A 19,250-nucleotide genomic window follows, 5' to 3' on the forward strand; every position below is an offset into this window, starting at 1 on the left:
CACAACTTCTTTATCCATTCATTCCTCTGTTGATGGACATTTAGGTTGCTTCCATGTCCTGGCTATTGTAAAAAGTGATGCAGTGAACACTGGGGTGCATGTATCTTTTTGAATTATGGTTTTCTCCAGGTATATGCCCAGGAATTCTTTCTCTTTTCATTTTATCAGAGTTTCCAGGAATTGACTCCCTAGCCATTTGCCTCAAAAATCATACCTACTTGCAAAATGCAGAGTCAAGAATTCTACCCTGTTGAATCAGACCTTCCTGTAGTGGGGGCTAAGAATCTATATTTTCAATAAAACAAGCAGGTAAATCAAGTACACCAAAGTTCAAGAGCCATGGCAAGCCAGCCTTCTCTCATTAACTAAGGAGATCCCTAGATTCATCTCAGCGAGGATCAGATTCTGAACGCTGCCCAACTGTTATTTAAAAAATTTTTTTCTTTTTAAAGTAGTTGCAGCAAATGCCTCATTGAAACCCACCTTGAGTTGCTGGTGGCACTGAGTAAATGCGCCCTTGTCTAAAGCCTCCCCTTGGTCCGAATATCACCATCTGGATGGCAGTCCAGCTCTCTCTCCCTCTTACTCAAGAACAAGAGGGTGACTTTTAAAAGGCAGCCAGAAACAATAAGAATTGGTTCTTGCAAGGCCCCAGAGAGCTCGGCTAGATTTCTTAAATTCACACCCCGGAGTTGTTCACTGTCAGGACGGGTTCTGAAAGGGACCCACGGGTGTGGATTAAAGCATGCATTTTTAAGATGGTAAGCTGGAAGTTGGAGTCCCCGGTGAGTTAACCTTGGGAAAGAAGATGTGTACCAGAGATGCTGTAGACAAGACGGTGCTCAGGATAACAAAGGCAAGGACACTGCACTCCCCGGGCTCCTCAGCAATATGCCTTCACCCACAGTTTAGCTAACAGCGTGTCTCTGGGGCTTCTGTTGCTATCAGATTTATGCCTCTTATGAAATGTCAAGAGGGAAGTGCTACTTCTCCAAGGCAGTGAGAAATTTCTTTTCCTTTTCTCTATTTTTTTTCACGTAATGCCCTCCTGGAGGATTTTTGCACCCTGGATAAATATTTCTCTGTCAACTCTCGAGAAGGGCACTGTTGCCTCTTTATGAGGCTGTTCTGCAAAGCAGACGAGTCGGGCATCCTGGTGTGTGCCCAGCACTGAGCATTTGCATCAACATCTGAATCACAGATGCCTTCCCCCTAGTCAGTTACCTGGAGAAGAAAGAGAATACATTGTGATTATTGAGTGGGCAGAGTTTTCTCTTTTTTTGCATGGTGCCCGGCAGCCTGACCAGAAACAAAGTGAAGGTAGCTTTAAAGGCTTTGAACTCAAAATGGTGTCTGAGTCTAATCCTTCCCAGGCCACACCTCCTCCAGGAAGCCTACTGGGATTCCTGCAGCCCCATAGCGTCTTCTATAGGTAAACTAACAAGTCCTGAGCACCAACCTTCAGCCACTTTATAGACATTATCTCGTTTATTCCTCCACTCAACCCAATGAAGTGGGGACTGTTAAACTCATTTTATAAATGAGGAAATTGAAGCTCAGAGTTTAGGTTGAGGAGTTAAATAGACCTGGAGTTGAAATCTCATCTCCACCACTGTTTTGCGGGGTGATGTTGTGCAGGTTGCTGAATTCTTTTGAGCTTTACATTCTCACCTATAAAATAAGGATCGTACTGTACTTTCCAGATTCATGAGAATTAGTGATCTCAGTTGTGTATACATAGGACTCAGCACTGTGCCTGGCACACAGTAGGCACGTAATAAAATGGTGGCTACTGCTATCATTATGATTACTCTGGAAATCTACTAAGGTAGAGAGGGGTAGAGCAGGAATTCAAACCCAGGTCTGGATGGCTCCAAAGTCCATGGACTTTCCTGGGTGTGCCTTAGTGTTTGCCTCTCTGGAGCTTTATCCTCTTAGGTTTTCATTTTTATGGGTTTTCTGTCCAGTCTCTCTGAGGACACGGCCACACAACAGACATCCTTTACATCTGCCACATTGCTGGGCGTTGCTGTGCAGGAGTCGTGCGGGAGTAGCTGTTTCAACCACAGCCTTCCCAGACTAGTGTCAACATTCCAGTCCGTTTTCTCTAGGCACTGCCATCAAAGTAGTGAATCTTAAAAAAAGTAAATAAAAAGACCACATCGGAAAATCTGTAAGTTATCTTGATTATCTTTAAAAAAAAAATCACAACCTGTTTAGAGAAGAAAACCCCACTGAAGCAAACCAGATTAAATAAGATTGAACTTATCATGAACCACATTGTGGCAAAAGCCCCACATACTGACTTTCTTTGGTCTACATGAGAAAGACCTCCTGGATCCCAGAAGAAATCCCAAGGAAAATTGCAGTATATGGGAATTTTACTGGGTTTGGTGATCTCACCTTGGCTTGCCTTTCCTACTCTCTTATTTGGGAAAATCCACCCTTTCACAAGAATCTGAAATCCCCTCTCCTACTTAGGGATATGAGACTTTGTTTTATAGCCCCTTTGGCTGATAGGTAGGCAGTGTAGTATAGCATTAATAACAAGAGTTCTGGAGATGCTGGAACGGAATCTGCATGAGAGTAGGAACACCTATTTTTCACTGCTGTATTTCCAGGACTGGGAAGAGTGTTGAATGAAGAAATGGGTGGAATTGAGGAATTGAAGGAATTGAGTTCTGACACCACCTCTTGTTACCTGGAAGCTCAGGTGAGCTTCCTAATTTCCTGTATGAGTTTTCCATAATTTGCATAACAAATTACCACAGACTTTGTGGCTTAAAATCACCCGGGTGCATTATTTTACAGTTTCCATGGGCTGGGTATCTGGGTACGAGTTAGCTGAGTTCTCTGTGTAGGGTCTCACCGGCCTGAAATCATGGTGTTGGCCAGGAGCGCAATTCTCAGCTGAGGTTTGAGGTCCTCTTTCAAGCTCCCAGACAGTTGGCAGAACTAATTTCTTTGTGGTTTAAGCCCAAGGTCCCCCTTCTTTTTTCCTGGAGGTTGGTCATGCAACGCTTTCAGGTCCCAGAGGCTGCTGGTAATTCCTTTGCATGTAACCGCCATAGGCAGCTCACAGCAAAACTCTCTGCTTTCCTCTAGGCCAGCAGGAGCAGGTCTCTCTGATCTCTTTAGTTTGTGACTGATGGACCCCCTATTAAGAGAACACCTAATTAGGTCAGGCCTACCCAAGTCGAACCCAGATCAACTGGTTAGGAATCTTAACCATGTCTGCAAAAACCTACTTTGATGTATAGTGTAACATAATCACAGGAGTGATATCCATCATATCCATTGGTCCACACTCCAGGAGGGGGGATCATATGAGAGCATAGGTCATCGAGGGTCATTTGAGAATACTGCCTACCACAAATCCTTAGCAGTAGGAGGATAATAATAACATCTACCTTTATAATATTATTAGGAGGATTATATGACATGATATGGATTAAATGCTTGTCATGGAAGAGTGCTCAATAAATGTTCACTACTGTTTTTATTGTTCTAGGAGTCTTATGTGTGTCTCTAGGCTACGCACCCAGAATATCACCCACAGTCTGTATTTTGGGACTAGCTGGATTCAGAGACCCAAGAGCAACTTCATTCAAGGAGGTCCTCTGTCAGTATAACTGTTTCTCAAACTGTCTCTAATTTTCCAGACAGAAGAGCATAAACTCATACTCTTGAGTGGTCTGCGGTATGTCTGAAGGAAACAGTCACTCCTTCAAAATTTCTTAGAAGTCTTATGTTGAACTTAAAATTTAAAAATATATATATTATGTGGATTTAGCATTCAACTCCAAAATATGTTTGTTTTAATATAATGGAAAAAATCTTTGAACAACATGGATCCCCCAAGATAATGCACCAAATTTATCCTGCTGCTCCTTGAATCCCCTGACACATCAGTGTGTTTGAATACACCTGTCAAGCCCAAGCACAGAAGCCTCCCCAACTTTTTATCTCCTTGATCATGGATCACAATCAGGAAAAATTTTTGAGCATATTCTTTAATATATATATATATATATATATATATATATATGTATATATATATTATGGTCCAGTGGTCCAGTGGTAAAGAATCTGCCTTCCAATGCAGGGAACACAGGTTAGATCCCTGGTGAGAGAACTAAGATCCCACATGCCACAGAGCAACTAAGTTCATGTGCCACAACTACTGAGCTTGCGTGCCTCAACTAGAGCCCACGTGCCACAACTCCAGAGCTCACACGCCCTGGAGCCTGCATGCCACAACTAGAGAAGAGAAAAACCCGCACGCCACAACTAGAGAGAAGTCTGCGCACCACAGTGTAGATCCTGCATGCCTCAAAAAAATCCCACATGCCACAACTAAGACCCAATGCAGCCAAAAATAAATAAATAATAAGTAAATCTTTTACAAATATATATATAATTATTGATGAACTACATGAATGTACTACAGTATTATATGTTAAATACAGGAGAAAACACATCAGAAATAGAAATTTTTAAAAGATGAGATAAAAAGTAAATATGAAGAGAAATTCTAACATTTTCTCCCTATGCCCTATTGGATCATTTTGTAAAACCCCTGGTGCAGACACCTTGTTTTGGAGACAGCTAACTAAAGGGATGTATTACAGATTCTGCTGGCCATTACCTACCTTCCTGCCCTCACCCCATTGCCTTAGGGCAGTGCCTTGGTGTGTGACAAAAGTATTAAAGAGCTTCACCTTTCCCAGCACACGAACACAAGAAGCAAAACCTTTGGTAGAGGGACAAAGGAATAACAAAACTCCCTCTATCTCTATCTCTCTCTCTCCCTCTCTCCATCTTTCCATTTGCTCTCACCCTGTTTTCCTCTTTCCATATTTTGTTTTGGAGGGCAAAAAGGGCCCAGAGTGAAGACTAGAGGAGGAATCTAGCATTTATTGTCTACCTACTGTGTCAAGTTCAAATACATTATCTCTTTCAATCAGTGCAGCAGACCTGCTAGTTAGCTCAGAGTCCCCATTTTACACATGATGAGGATGGAAGGCCACAGAAATAATGAAACTGAGCCCAGCTCTACATAGCGGCATTAGGGTTTTAACTTCTGTTTTACTCCAGTGCCTGAGTTTTAACCACTTTTTGATTTTGGAAGAGTTTTTGTTGTATATTTCAATGCTGTGAAAGTAGGGATTGTGGATGTGGGGGGTTAGGATTAAGTGGCATAAATCATGCTAGCCCTTTAAGAAAAACGTATAGGAGCTGGGGGTATCAAAGATACTCTACTCTGTCCCATTCTAGTCTGTAGATGGAGATTGAGCCAAAAGACTCTTCTGCTGAAAGGGTCTTCAGAAATCACCTAGCCCAAGCGTTGACAAACTACAGCTTGCAGGCCAAATCTAGCTCACCACCTGTTTTTGCAAATAAAATTTTGTTGGAACACAGCTATGTTCATTTATGTACATATAGCTTTCATGCTATAAAAGCAGAGTTGAGTAGTTTTGACAAAGACCATATGGTCTCCAAAGCCTAAAATATTTTACAATTTGGCTTTTTACAGGAAAAGTTTACTGACCCTGATCTAGTCCAGAGGCTTTCAATCTATTTTGATCATGTACTCCTATTGGTTAAAAAACCCACATCATTTGACCTACATATGTATAGTTGTTTATTTATAAAGTAGTATTTAAATGTACTACCATGCTAATATGCTTTTTAATCATAAAACATTTATCCAAAATGGAAATTTTAAAATGAGTTGAAAATAAAGACAAATTCTAGTATTTTTCCCAGTACCCCAAAGGGTCATTTTGACCCTTCTTTGGTCTAGCAATTTGGAGACTGATCTAGATGATGATTTTCAAACGTCATGCCTACAGTGGAGCAACAAAGGGTTCCATAAATAATGAAAGAATTATGTCCAAGAATATGATTTAAATTCAGAGGCAAATTTCTCACATTTATCCCTCTGCTCTACTGTGATTCTATGACCGATTTCATTCAAAAAGAGAATTTTGTGGCTAAAAAGAGTTTAAAAAGGGAGCAGATTCCTGTTACTAGTCGTGATGGAGTAACTGGGACTAGACTTGCCCTCCACTATAAACTGCTAAAAAGTAAGATAAAATATATGAAACTGTCTTCAGTCATTGGATAGTAGGCAGTGTAGGATGATGGCTCCTGAGAGAAATGAAACAAAAGTGTGATCCCTGCTATTGTCCTGGCTTTCTGCTTGTAGGCACAGTCCTGACTGTGTTGCACGGTGGTCTTGCTAGGATGAAGACACAGGTATTGGAGTCCAGGGAGGTTGTGGTGGCTGGTATTTATGGAGCATAGAGTCAGAGAGGATGGAGAAAGAGAGAGAGAGAGAGAGAGATAGAAAGAGAGAACTCTGGAAATCTATATGGGAATCCATCCGAGTCTTTCGCTGAACACTAAGCCACGTGTGTAGGGTGAAACTCGACGAGGCTGGACAAAGAGTGACTGGTAAGCTATAAGCTGAAGAATTCTCAAGGTTCACACAGGGCTGAAGACATTTGAATTGTGACTTTGAACACCCAGGGCAATTTGTGGAGACCTAGAAGGGTCATGCCTTGGTAGCGAGGCTAGAGTGGACCCAGAGGGAAGACCACTCGAGGTCTGCCCTTGACACAGCTTAAAAACAACCCTAAAAAGAATGAACTCCAAGTAACATATCTGCCTGCCAGAAAACACTCAACATTTTTTTAAGGGAAGACAAAAATCTAATCCAATAAAAAATTTCACATACAAAGAAACAAATGTGACCAGGCAATCTAAACAGATCTACGAATAAAAGAGATGATGGTATAGTCAGCCAAGGACATGAACAAAAAGCTACTTTAAATATACTCATGGATTTAAGGGAAAATATGAACATAATAAGGAGAGTAAGATATAAAAAGTGAACCAAATGAAACTTCGGGAAATGAAAAATGCAATGTCTGAAATGAAAAGTTCACTGGGTGGGATTAACAGATTAGGCACTGCAAAAAAATCAAATGAAGTTGAAGATGTAGCAACAGAGATAATCTAATCATCCAAACTGAATCAAAAGACATTATAAAACAAGAAAAAAATGAACAGAGCCTTGGTGACATGTGACTATTGACATTGTGAGACAACATCAAGTGATATAATATCAGTGCAATTGGAGTTCCAGGTAGACAGGAGCAGGGACAGAGAAGATACTTGAAGAAATAATAATTGAAAAATTTCCAATTTGCTGAACACTATAAACTCATGGGTCCAAGAAGTTCAACAAACTCCAAGTGGCCAGGAAAAAGGACATATGATGTACATGGGGGTCAAGACAAGGATAACTGCAGACTTCCTGACAGAAATGGAGATACCAGAAGACAAGGGGTTTGCATCTTCAATGATCTAAAATTTAACCCCCCACCCATTATGGACTGAATGTATCAACATGTGTCCCTCTCACCCCCAAAATCTGTACGTTGAAGCCCTAAACCTCAGCGTGCCATATTTTGAGTAAGGAAGTAATGAAGGTTAAATGGGTCATAAGGGTGGGGCCCTGATCCAATAGGATTAGTGTCCTTATAAGAAAAACCACTAGAGATTTCTCTCTATACCATGTGGGAACACGGCAAGAAGACAGCTGTGTGCAAACCACGAAGACAGCCCTCATCAGAAATTGACCATGATGGACCTTGATCTAGAACTTCTAGCCTCCAGATTGGTGGGAAAAGAAATTTCTTTTGTCTAAGACAGCGAGTCTATGATTTTTTTTTTTTTACATCTTTATCGGAGTATAATTGCTTTACAACGGTGTGTTAGTTTCTGCTTTACAACAAAGTGAATCAGTTATACATATACATATGTTCCCATATCTCTTCCTTCTTGCATCTCCCTCGCTCCCACCCTCCCTATCCCACCCCCCTGAGGCAGTCACAAAGCACCGAGCTGATCTCCCTGTGCTATGTGGCTGCTTCCCACTAGCTATCTACTTTACGTTTGGTAGTGTATATATGTCCAAACGTCTCTCTCGCTTTATCACAGCTTACCCTTCCCCCTCCCCATATCCTCAAGTCCATTCTCTAGTAGGTCTGTGTCTTTATTCCTGTCTTACCCCTAGGTTCTTCATGACATTTTTTTCCCTTAAATTCCATATATATGTGTTAGCATACGGTATTTGTTTTTCTCTTTCTCACTTACTTCACTCTGCATGACAAACTCTAGGTCTATCCACCTCATTACAAATAGCTCAATTTCGTTTCTTTTTATGGCTGAGTAATATTCCATTGTATATATGTGCCACGTCTTCTTTATACATTCATCTGATGATGGACATTTAGGTTGTTTCCATCTCCGGGCTATTGTAAATAGAGCTGCAATGAACATTTTGGTACATGACTGTTTTTGAATTATGGTTTTCTCAGGGTATAGGCCCAGTAGTGGGATTGCTGGGTCATATGGTAGTTCTATTTGTAGATTTTTAAGGAAACTCCATACTGTTCTCCACAGTGGCTGTATCAATTTACATTCCCACCAGCACGGCAGGAGGGTTCCCTTTTCTCCACACCCTCTCCAGCATTTATTGTTTCTAGATTTTTTGATGATGGCCATTCTGACTGGTGTGAGATGATATCTCATCAAATGCAAATTTGATTTGCATTTCTCTAATGATTAGTGATGTTGAGCATTCTTTCATGTGTTTGTTGGCAGTCTGTATATCTTCTTTGGAGAAATGTCTATTTAGGTCTTCTGCCCATTTTTGCATTGGGTTGTTTGTTTTTTTATTGAGCTGCATGAGCTGCTTATAAATTTTGGAGATTAATCCTTTGTCAGTTACTTCATTTGCAAATATTTTCTCCCATTCTGAGGGTTGTCTTTTGGCCTTGTTTATGGTTTCCTTTGCTGTGCAAAAGCTTTGAAGTTTCATTAGGTCCCATTTGTTTACTTTTCTATTTATTTCCATTTCTCTAGGAGGTGGGTCAAAAAGGATCTTGCTGTGATTTATGTCATAGAGTGTCCTGCCTATATTTTCCTCTAAGAGTTTGATAGTTTCTGGCCTTACATTTAGGTCTTTAATCCATTTTGAACTTATTTTTGTGTATGGTGTTAGGGAGTGATCTAATCTCATACTTTTACATGTACCTGTCCAGTTTTCCCAGCACCACTTATTGAAGAGGCTGCCCTTTCTCCACTGTACATTCCTGCCTCCTTTATCAAAGATAAGGTGACCTTATGTGCTTGGGTTTATCTCTGGGCTTTCTATAGTGCTCCATTGATCTATCTTTCTGTTTTTGTGCCAGTACCATACTGTCTTGATTACTGTAGCTTTGTAGTATAGTCTGAAGTCAGGGAGCCTGATTCCTCCAGCTCCGTTTTTCGTTCTCAAGATTGCTTTGGCTATTCGGGGTCTTTTGTGTTTCCATACAAATTGTGAAATTTTTTGTTCTAGTTCTGTGAAAAATGCCAGTGGTAGTTTGATAGGGATTGCATTGAATCTGTAGATTGCTTTGGGTAGTAGAGTCATTTTCACAATGTTGATTCTTCCAATCCAAGAACATGGTATATCTCTCCATCTATTTGTATCATCTTTAATTTCTTTCATCAGTGTCTTATAATTTTCTGCATACAGGTCTTTTGTCTCCTTAGGTAGGTTTATTCCTAGATATTTTATTCTTTTTGTTGCAATGGTAAATGGGAGTGTTTTCTTGATTTCACTTTCAGATTTTTCATCATTAGTATATAGGAATGCCAGAGATTTCTGTGCATTAATTTTGTATCCTGCTACTTTACCAAATTCATTGATTAGCTCTAGTAGTTTTCTGGTAGCATCTTTAGGATTCTCTATGTATAGTATCATGTCATCTGCAAACAGTGACAGCTTTACTTCTTCTTTTCCGATTTGGATTCCTTTTATTTCCTTTTCTTCTCTGATTGCTGTGGCTAAAACTTCCAAAACTATGTTGAATAAGAGTGGTGAGAGTGGGCAACCTTGTCTTGTTCCTGACCTTAGTGGAAATGCTTTCAGTTTTTCGCCATTGAGGATGATGTTGGCTGTGGGCTTGTCATATACGGCCTTTATTATATTGAGGAAAGTTCCCTCTACACCTACTTTCTGCAGGGTTTTTATCATAAATGGGTGTTGAATTTTGTCAAAAGCTTTCTCTGCATCTATTGAGATGATCATATGGTTTTTCTCCTTCAATTTGTTAATATGGTGTATCACATTGATTGATTTGCGTATATTGAAGCATCCTTGCATTCCTGGAATAAACCCCACTTGATTGTGGTGTATGATCCGTTTAATGTACTGTTGGATTCTGTTTGCTAGTATTTTGTTGCGGATTTTTGCATCTATGTTCATCAGTGATATTGGCCTGTAGTTTTCTTTCTTTGTGACATCCTTGTCTGGTTTTGGTATCAAGGTGATGGTGGCCTCGTAGAATGAGTTTGGGAGTGTTCCTCCCTCTGCTATATTTTGGAAGAGTTTGAGAAGGATAGGTGTTAGCTCTTCTCTAAATGTTTGATAGAATTCGCCTGTGAAGCCATCTGGTCCTGGGCTTTTGTTTGTTGGAAGATTTTTAATCACAGTTTCAATTTCAGTGTTTGTGATTGGTCTGTTCATATTTTCTATTTCTTCCTGATTCAGTCTTGGTAGTTTGTGCATTTCTAAGAATTTGTCCATTTCTTCCAGATTGTCCATTTTATTGGCATAGAGTTGCTTGTAGTAATCTCTCATGATCTTTTGTATTTCTGCAGTGTCAGTTGTTACTTCTCTACTTCTCCGTTTTCATTTCTAATTCTATTGATTTGAGTCTTCTCCCTTTTTTTCTTGATGAGAAATTTTATCAATTTTGTTTATCTTCTCAAAAAACAAGCTTTTAGTTTTATTGATCTTTGCTATCGTTTCCTTCATTTCTTTTTCTTTTATTTCTAATCTGATTTTTATGATTTCTTTCCTTCTGCTAACTTTGGGGTTTTTTTGTTCTTCTCTCTCTAATTGCTTGAGGTGCAAGGTTAGGTTGTTTATTCGAAATGTTTCCTGTTTCTTAAGGTAGGACTGTATTGCTATAATATTCCCTCTTGAAACTGCTTTTGCTGCATCCCATAGATTTTGGGTCGTCCTGTCTCCATTGTCATTTGTTTCTAGGTATTTTTTAATTTCCTCTTTGATTTCTTCAGTGATCACTTCGTTATTAAGTAGTGTATTGTTTAGCCTCCATGTGTTTGTATTTTTTACAGATCTTTTCCTGTAATTGATATATAATCTCATAGCATTGTGGTTGGAAAAGATACTTGATACAATTTCAATTTTCTTAAATTTACTAAGGCTTGATTTGTGACCCAAGATAATATCCTGGAGAATGTTCCATGAGCACTTGAGAAAAATGTGTATTCTGTTGTTTCTGGATGGAATATCCTATAAATATCAATTAAGTAAGTCCATCCTGTTTAATGTATCATTTAAAGCTTGTGTTTCCTTATTTATTTTCATTTTGGATGATCTGTCCATTGGTGAAAGTGGGGTGTTAAAGTCCCCTACTATGAATGTGTTACTGTCGTTTAACACTTGTGTCTCCTTATTTATTTTCATTTTGGATGATCTGTCCATTGGTGAAAATGGGGTGTTAAAGTCCCCTACTATGAACGTGTTACTGTTGATTTCCCCTTTTATGGCTGTTAGTATTTGCCTTATGTATTGAGGTGCTCCTACGTTGGGTGCATAATTATTTACAATTGTCATGTCTTCTTCTTGGATCGATCCCTTGATCATTATGTAGTGTCCTTCTTTGTCTCTTCTAATATTCTGTATTGTAAAGTCTATTTTGTCTGATATGATAATTGCTACTCCAGCTTTCTTTTGGTTTCCATTTGCATGAAATATCTTTTTCCCTCCCGTTACTTTCAGTATGTGTCTCTAGGTCTGAAGTGGGTCTCTTGTAGACAGCAAATATATGGGTCATGTTTTTGTATCCATTCAGCTAATCTGTGTCTTTTGGTGGGAGCATTTAGTCCATTTACATTTAAGGTAATTATCGATATGTATGTTTCTATTCCCATTTTCTTAATTGTTTTGGGTTCGTTATTGTAAGTCTTTTCCTTCTCTTGTGTTTCTTGCCTAGAGAAGTTCCTTTAGCAGTTGTTGTAAAGCTGGTTTGGTGGTGCTGAAGTCTCTCAGCTTTTGCTTGTCTGTAAAGGTTTTAATTTCTCCATCAAATCTGAATGAGATCCTTGTTGGGTAGAGTAATCTTGGTTGTAGGTTTTTCTCCTTCATCACTTTAAATATGTCCTGCCACTCCCTTCTGGCTTGCAGAGTTTCTGCTGAAAGATCAGCTGTTAACCTTACGGGGATTCCCTTGTGTGTTATTTGTTGTTTTGCCCTTGCTGCTTTTAATATGTTTTCTTTGTATTTAGATTTTGACAGTTTGATTAATATGTGGCTTGGCTTGGATTTTCTTGTATGGGACTCTCTGTGCTTCCTGGACTTGATTATTTCCTTTCCCATATTAGGGAAGTTTTCAACTATAATCTCTTCAAATATTTTCTCAGTCCCTTTCTTTTTGTCTTCTTCTTCTGGAACCCCTGTAATTCAAATGTTGGTGTGTTTAATGTTGTCCCAGAGGTCTCTGAGACTGTCCTCAGTTCTTTTCATTCTTTTCTCTTTATTCTGCTCTGCAGTAGTTATTTCCACTATTTTATCTTCCAGGTCACTTATCCGTTCTTCTGCCTCAGTTATTCTGCTATTGATCCCATCTAGAGTATTTTTAATTTCATTTATTGTGTTGGTCATCGTTGTTTGTTTCATCTTTAGTTCTTCTAGGTCTTTGTTAACTGTTTCTTGCATTTTTTCTATTCTATTTCCAAGATTTTGGATCATCTTCACTATCATTATTCTGAATTCTCTTTCAGGTAGACTGCCTATTTCCTCTTCATTTGTTAGGTCTGGTGGGTTTTTATCTTGCTCCTTCAACTGCTGTGTGTTTTTCTGTCTTCTCATTTTGCTTATCTTACTGTGTTTGGGGTCTCCTTTTTGCAGGCTGCAGGTTCGTAGTTCCCGTTGTTTGTGGTGTCTGTCCCCAGTGGCTAAGGTTGGTTCAGTGGGTTGTTTAGGCTTCCTGGTGGAGGGGACTAGTGCCTGTGTTCTGGTGGATGAGGCTGGATCTTGTCTTTCTGGTGGGCAGGTCCACGTCTGGGGGTGTGTTTTGGGGTGTCTGTGTACTTATTATGATTTTAGGCAGCCTCTCTGCTAATGGGTGGGGTTGTGTTCCTGTCTTGCTAGTTGTTTGGCATAGGATGTCCAGCACTGTAGCTTGCTGGTCGTTGAGTGAAGCTGGGTGCTGGTGTTGAGATGGAGATCTCTGGGAGATTTTCACCGTTTGATATTATGTGGAGCTGGGAGGTCTCTTGTGGACCAGTGTTCTGAAGTTGGCTCTCCCTCCTCAGAGGCACAGCACTGACTCCTGGCTGCCGCACCAAGAGCCTTTCATCCACACGGCTCAGAATAAAAGGGAGAAAAAGTAGAAAGAAAGAATTAGAAGTAGAAAGAGAGAAAGAAAGAAAGGAGGGAGGGAGGCAGTCAGGGAGGAAGGAAGGAAGAAGGGAAGGAAGGAAAAAAAGAAAGGAGATAAAGTAAAATAAAATTAAGATAAAATATAATAAAGTTATTAAAATAAAAAAATAATTATTAAGAGAAAAAAATTAAAAAAACAAACAAAAGAAATCAGACGGATAGAACCCTAGGACAAATGGTGGAAGGAAAGCTATACAGACAAAATCTCACACAGAAGCATACACATACACACACACAAAAAGAGGAAAAGGGGAAACAATAATAAATCTTGCTCTCAAAGTCCACCTCCTTAATTTGGGATGATTCGCTGTCTATTCGTGTATTCCACAGATGCAGGTACATCAAGTTGATTGTGGAGCTTTAATCCGCTGTTTCTGAGGCTGCTGGGAGAGATTTCCCTTTCTCTTCTTTGTTCTTACAGCTCCCAGGGGCTCAGATTTGGATTTGGCCCCGCCTCTGCGTGTAGGTCGCCGTAGGGCGTCTGTTCTTCGCTCAGACAGGACGGGGTTAAAGGAGCCGCTGACTCGGGGGCTCTGGCGCACTCAGGCCGGGGTGGCTGCACAGGCTCCCCGGAAGAGGTGCGTGGATAGTGACCTGTGCTCGCACACAGGCCCCTTGGTGGCTGCAGCAGCAGCCTTAGCGTCTCCCGCCCGTCTCTGGGGTCCGCGCTTTTAGCCGCGGCTCGCGCCCGTCTCTGGAGCTCCTTTAAGCAGCGCTCTTAATCCCCTCTCCTCGCGCCCCAGGAAACAAAATGGTAAGAAAAAGTCTCTTGCCTCTTCGGCAGGTCCAGACTTTTCCCCGGACTCCCTGCTGGCTATCTGTGGCGCACTAACCGCCTGCAGGCTGTGTTCGAGCCGCCAAACCCAGTCCTCTCCCTGTGCTGCGACCGAAGCCCGAGCCTCAGCTCCCAGCCCCGCCCGCCCCGGCGGGTGAGCAGACAAGCCTCTCGGCCTGGTGAGTGCCGGTCGGCCCTGATCCTCTGTGCGGGAATCTTTCCGCTTTGCCCTCCGCAGCCCTGTTGCTGTGCTCTCCGCCGCAGCCCCGAAGCTTTCCTCCTCCGCCTCCCGCAGTCTCCGCTGGCGAAGGGGCTCCTAGTGTGTGGAGACCTTTCCTCCTTCACAGCTCCCTCCCACTGGTGCAGGTCCCGTCCCTATTCTTTTGTCTCTGTTGTTTCTTTTTTCTTTTGCCCTACCCAGGTACGTGGGGGGTTTCTTGCCTTTTGGGGGGTCTGAGGTCTTCTGCCAGCGTTCATTAGGTGTTCTGTAGGAGTTGTTCCACGTGTAGATGTATTTCTGGTGTATCTGTGGGGAGGAAGGCGATCTCCGCGTCTTACTCTAACGCCATCTTCCCGGAAGCCTCCAGACTCACTTCTATTACCTTGAGTAGATATGCTATGATGTTTTCTAATGGGAGTCCAAGCCGACTAATATACCTACCAAAACTCAAAAACTGTTAATATAGAATTCCATACTCGGTGAAACTATCATTCAAATATGAAAACAAAATAAAGACATTTTTAGACAAACAAAAGCTGAGAGAATTTATTACCAGTAGATCTGTAGTACAGGATTTATTAAAGGAATTATTCAGGCTGATGAGAAATAATGTCAGATGAAATCTATACAAAAGAATAACTAACTCTAGAAATGGTAAATATGTAAGTAAATATAAAAGACTTTCCCCCTTCTCTTAAAAATTATCTTTAAGAAATAATTAACTACTTCAAGCAAAAATTAATAACAATGTATTCTGCAGTTTATAATGTATGTAGAAGTAAAATGTTTAGCAACCATAGCACAAAGAATGGGAAAAAAGGAAGTATATTAATGTAAGGTTCTTATATGTGTGGTATAACAGTATTTGAAGATAGACTATAATCGATTGAAGATTCATATTGTAAAGCCTATAGAAACCACTGAAAAATAAAACAAAGAAATTGTATCTAATAAGCCAACAGTAGAGATAAAATGGAATGCTACAAAATAATTTTTAAAAAAGGCAGAAAAATAAATGCAAACAAAGAGCAGATGAGACAATAGAAAACAAATAGCAAGATGATAAATAGTCATATTGATAATTTCATTAAATATAAATGGTCTAAATATAAATGGTCAATCAAAAGACAGAGATTGTCAGAATGGATAAAAAGAGTAAAACCCAACTCTAGGCTGTCCATAAGAAATTCATTTAAGATTCAGAGATAGGTAAAAAGTGAAAGGCAGGAAAATGATGTGCAATGTAAACACTAAGTATGAGAAAGCTGGAGTGGCTGTACTAACATCAGATGAAGTGGACTTTGGAAGGCACACAATACAATATAGTCAACTACAGTCACACTGCTGTACACCAGTTCTCCAGAGAAGGTAGATCATGGGTGTTCTCATTACATAAACAAAAAAAGAAAGAAAAAAAAAGGAAAATGGTAAAGTTATGAAGTGATGGATATGTTGATTGGCTTGGTGATGAATATTTCACACTGTATATGTATATCAGGTAATTGGGTTGTACATTTAAAAAATGTATAATTTTGTATTGTCAATTATACCTCAATAAAGCTGGGGGATAAAAGGAATATAGAGACACTTTTCATAGTGGCAAGAGGGTCAGTTCAAAAGAAAGCATGACAATCCTTGTTCTTTATATACCTAATAACAGAGCATAAAATATATGAAGCAAAATCTGATGAAAATAGAAATAGATCTACAATTACAATTAGAGATTTCAGCATTCCTCTCTCAGCAATTAATAGAACACATAGACAGAAAAGGATATAGAAAACCTGAACAACACTACCAGTCAACCTGACCTTATTGACATTTATAGAATATTCTACCTATCGATAGCAAAATACACACTCTTTTGAAGTGCATGTAGAATTCACCAAAATGGGCATTAATCAAGTCTCAAAATGTTCTCTGACCACCAGGAATAAAATGAGAAATAAATAACAGAAAGGTATCTGGGATGTTCTCATGATTTGCAGAATATGAAACATACTCCTCAATAACCCATGGGTCAATGAAGAAATCATAAGAAAAATTGGAGAATATTTTGAGTTAAATGAAAAAAAAACCCACACAACAATCTTTGTAATGCAGTTAAAGATATGCCCAGAGGGAAATTTATAGCTCTAAATATTTATATTATAAAACGGACTAGTTCCTATGCCCCCATTTTACAGGCAAGAAAACTGAGGCCCAGGCATGTTGAGTGATTTACATTGGTTAGGGTAAGAGTTAGAAAAAGACTCTTCTGGACTGGTTTCTTTCCTTCTCTTCTACTGTCTCTTTTAATTTTTTTTCCCTTTGGACTTTGCTGCGTGTTTTCAGCATAATATGTCCAGACACTGTACTGTCACTGCACTCCCTGCTGTACTTTAACCCTGCGTAATTATTCTTTACAGTTTTAAAGTGTGTCAGGAGCAAGGGGAAATGGAAATGACCATCTGTGTAGCTACTCTTAGCTACTCTGTGCTAAGCATGGTGGAACCTGATCTCACAGCAACTCTGATGTAATTAAATCACTTGCCTAATATCATGCAACTCATATTGGCTCTTGCATTTGAATTTAGGTCTGTACAACCTAAAAATCCATGCTGAGAGCTTGATGAATCATCACTCCTACTCTCTGACTTGTACTCAGTTTAGACTCCAGAACGATTGTTGCATGTTTACTCCACTTTAAGGCAGGGAATGAACACAATGGTGCTTTTCCTTTCTTGACAGTTAACCATATTCTACTGTTTTTTATCCCCAACGGTGCTCTATGGTTTTTAACATCAGGAACCCACCCTCCCCATGTATGACCAATACTGCACTAACTACAAGTTAAAGTTTCTATACTCCATGTTAGTAAAAACTTTCCTTTTATCAGGCAGTAATCCTTTGCCCTGTGAGAGCTGCCAAAAAGGCAATAAACTCAATTAGGAAAAGATTTTGTGATTGAAGTCAAAGCTGGCCAGAGCTGCTTGTGGGGATTAGCCAGTAGGGGTCACTGCTAGAAGTCCAGCCTGCTGGCCATGTGCGTGCTGAGCTGCTTGCATGGGCACAGCAGCTAGTCAGTGTGGGCACCCGGGTCAATTACCCATAGAGCTGGGCATTCTCAGATGTCCTGTCAAGGGTATCCCCCATAGGCACACTGTCCTTGTATCTCCAGGTATCTCATAGGACACAAAAAGGGGCCAGTCCAATTACTCTGGATAGCTTTTCTTCTAATACCATGATCGTCTCACATGGACTTTAAGCTAGTGAGCGCAGTAAAGCATAGTGGCCTGTTAATGTTCAAACCCCAATTCTAACACTTACCAGCTGTGAGACTTGGGCGGGTCATTACCTTGCTAAGCCTTTGTTTCATCGTTTATGAAATGGGCGTAATAATAGTCCTGACCTCATAGGGTGGTTGTGAGAATTAAATGGGTTCATATATACAAAGCACACAAAAGAGCACTGTTAGCTCGTAGTAGTGCTGTATAAACGTTAGTCTGTATTTTTTAGCAGAGTTTTTCACTAGGAATCTTTGCTGAACAGGTTTGTTTGCTCCCTCCTCTGCACTACTGATCAACAATCTTGGTTGCAAGCAACAGAAACTGAACTCAGACTGGCTTAGGCAAAAATGGAAGTTCAAGACTAGACGTGGCTTCAGAACTTAACATCTAATGTTGAACATCTTACATCTAACTTTTGCAAATGTGAAGTAATAACCCAGGGAAGACTGAGTGAGCTGCCTCATACAGAGATTTAGGAAGAGCTTAAATAGGAGATGACTCACTATTATCTCATGCACAGTGTTTTTGGGAAAAAAACTCGCCTTGTCAGGCATATCTAGAAACATAAAAAAAAAATCCTCTTCTAATATTCACTTGTTCAGTTATTCAAAAAATATTTACCAAGTACAAGAATATGCCTCTCCCTGTTTGGGTTTAGGAGATACACTAAGATACGGGACCAAAAGCCCTGGCCTCATGGAGCATACGTTTAGTGCAGGTAAAAAAGAGAAACTATCAACAAAACATGAGTAAATAACAGAATATGTAGAAAAGAAGATCTGAACCGTGAAGAAAAATAAAGCAGGGAGGGAGATTGATGAGTGCTGAGATTTATTCTCCGGGGAAGTATATATATATTAAGAAAAAAATTACTCATGGAATGGAATGGGTAAGAGGCTATTCTGTAGATTGGAAACCAGCTTAATGTTTACAAACTGATGACAGTTACCCTTCTCTTGAGGGAGACACTTAAAGAGCAGGATTTGAGAGAGATCTTGGACTTTAGGTACTTTCACAATTGCTCTTCACATTAGCATCTCCAAGGATGCAAATGACCCTCAGCTTTTCTGGTTAATAACATGGCAAGGCAAAGGGGTACCTGCAGGAGCGTCATGGGGTTCCAGGTGGGAGGGTGTTAAGTGTGATGCTCACATGAGACCCCGTCTAGTATGATGCCAGGAGGGAACCAGCCCATGCAACATACATGGAAGGAAGGGAGAAAGGGTCACTTTCACTTATGACCCAGAGCTGGACCTTGAACTCTCTGAGAACCATTGCATGAAGACATCAGGTTGATGTGCTACAGAAGACAGGAAGGCCAGTGCATTGCCTGGGCTCATTAAGGCTGGTGTCAGAAGCAACACAGAAGGCACCTTCTAGGTCTTGAGTAAACACCCTGTCTATTCCCAGCAGCGCGGTTCAGGCATCGAACCGCTCTAAGGAAAGAAAAAT

Source organism: Lipotes vexillifer, unplaced genomic scaffold (genome assembly GCF_000442215.2).
Source record: "Lipotes vexillifer unplaced genomic scaffold, Lipotes_vexillifer_v1.1 scaffold374, whole genome shotgun sequence".
Taxonomy (NCBI): Eukaryota; Metazoa; Chordata; class Mammalia; order Artiodactyla; family Lipotidae; genus Lipotes; species Lipotes vexillifer.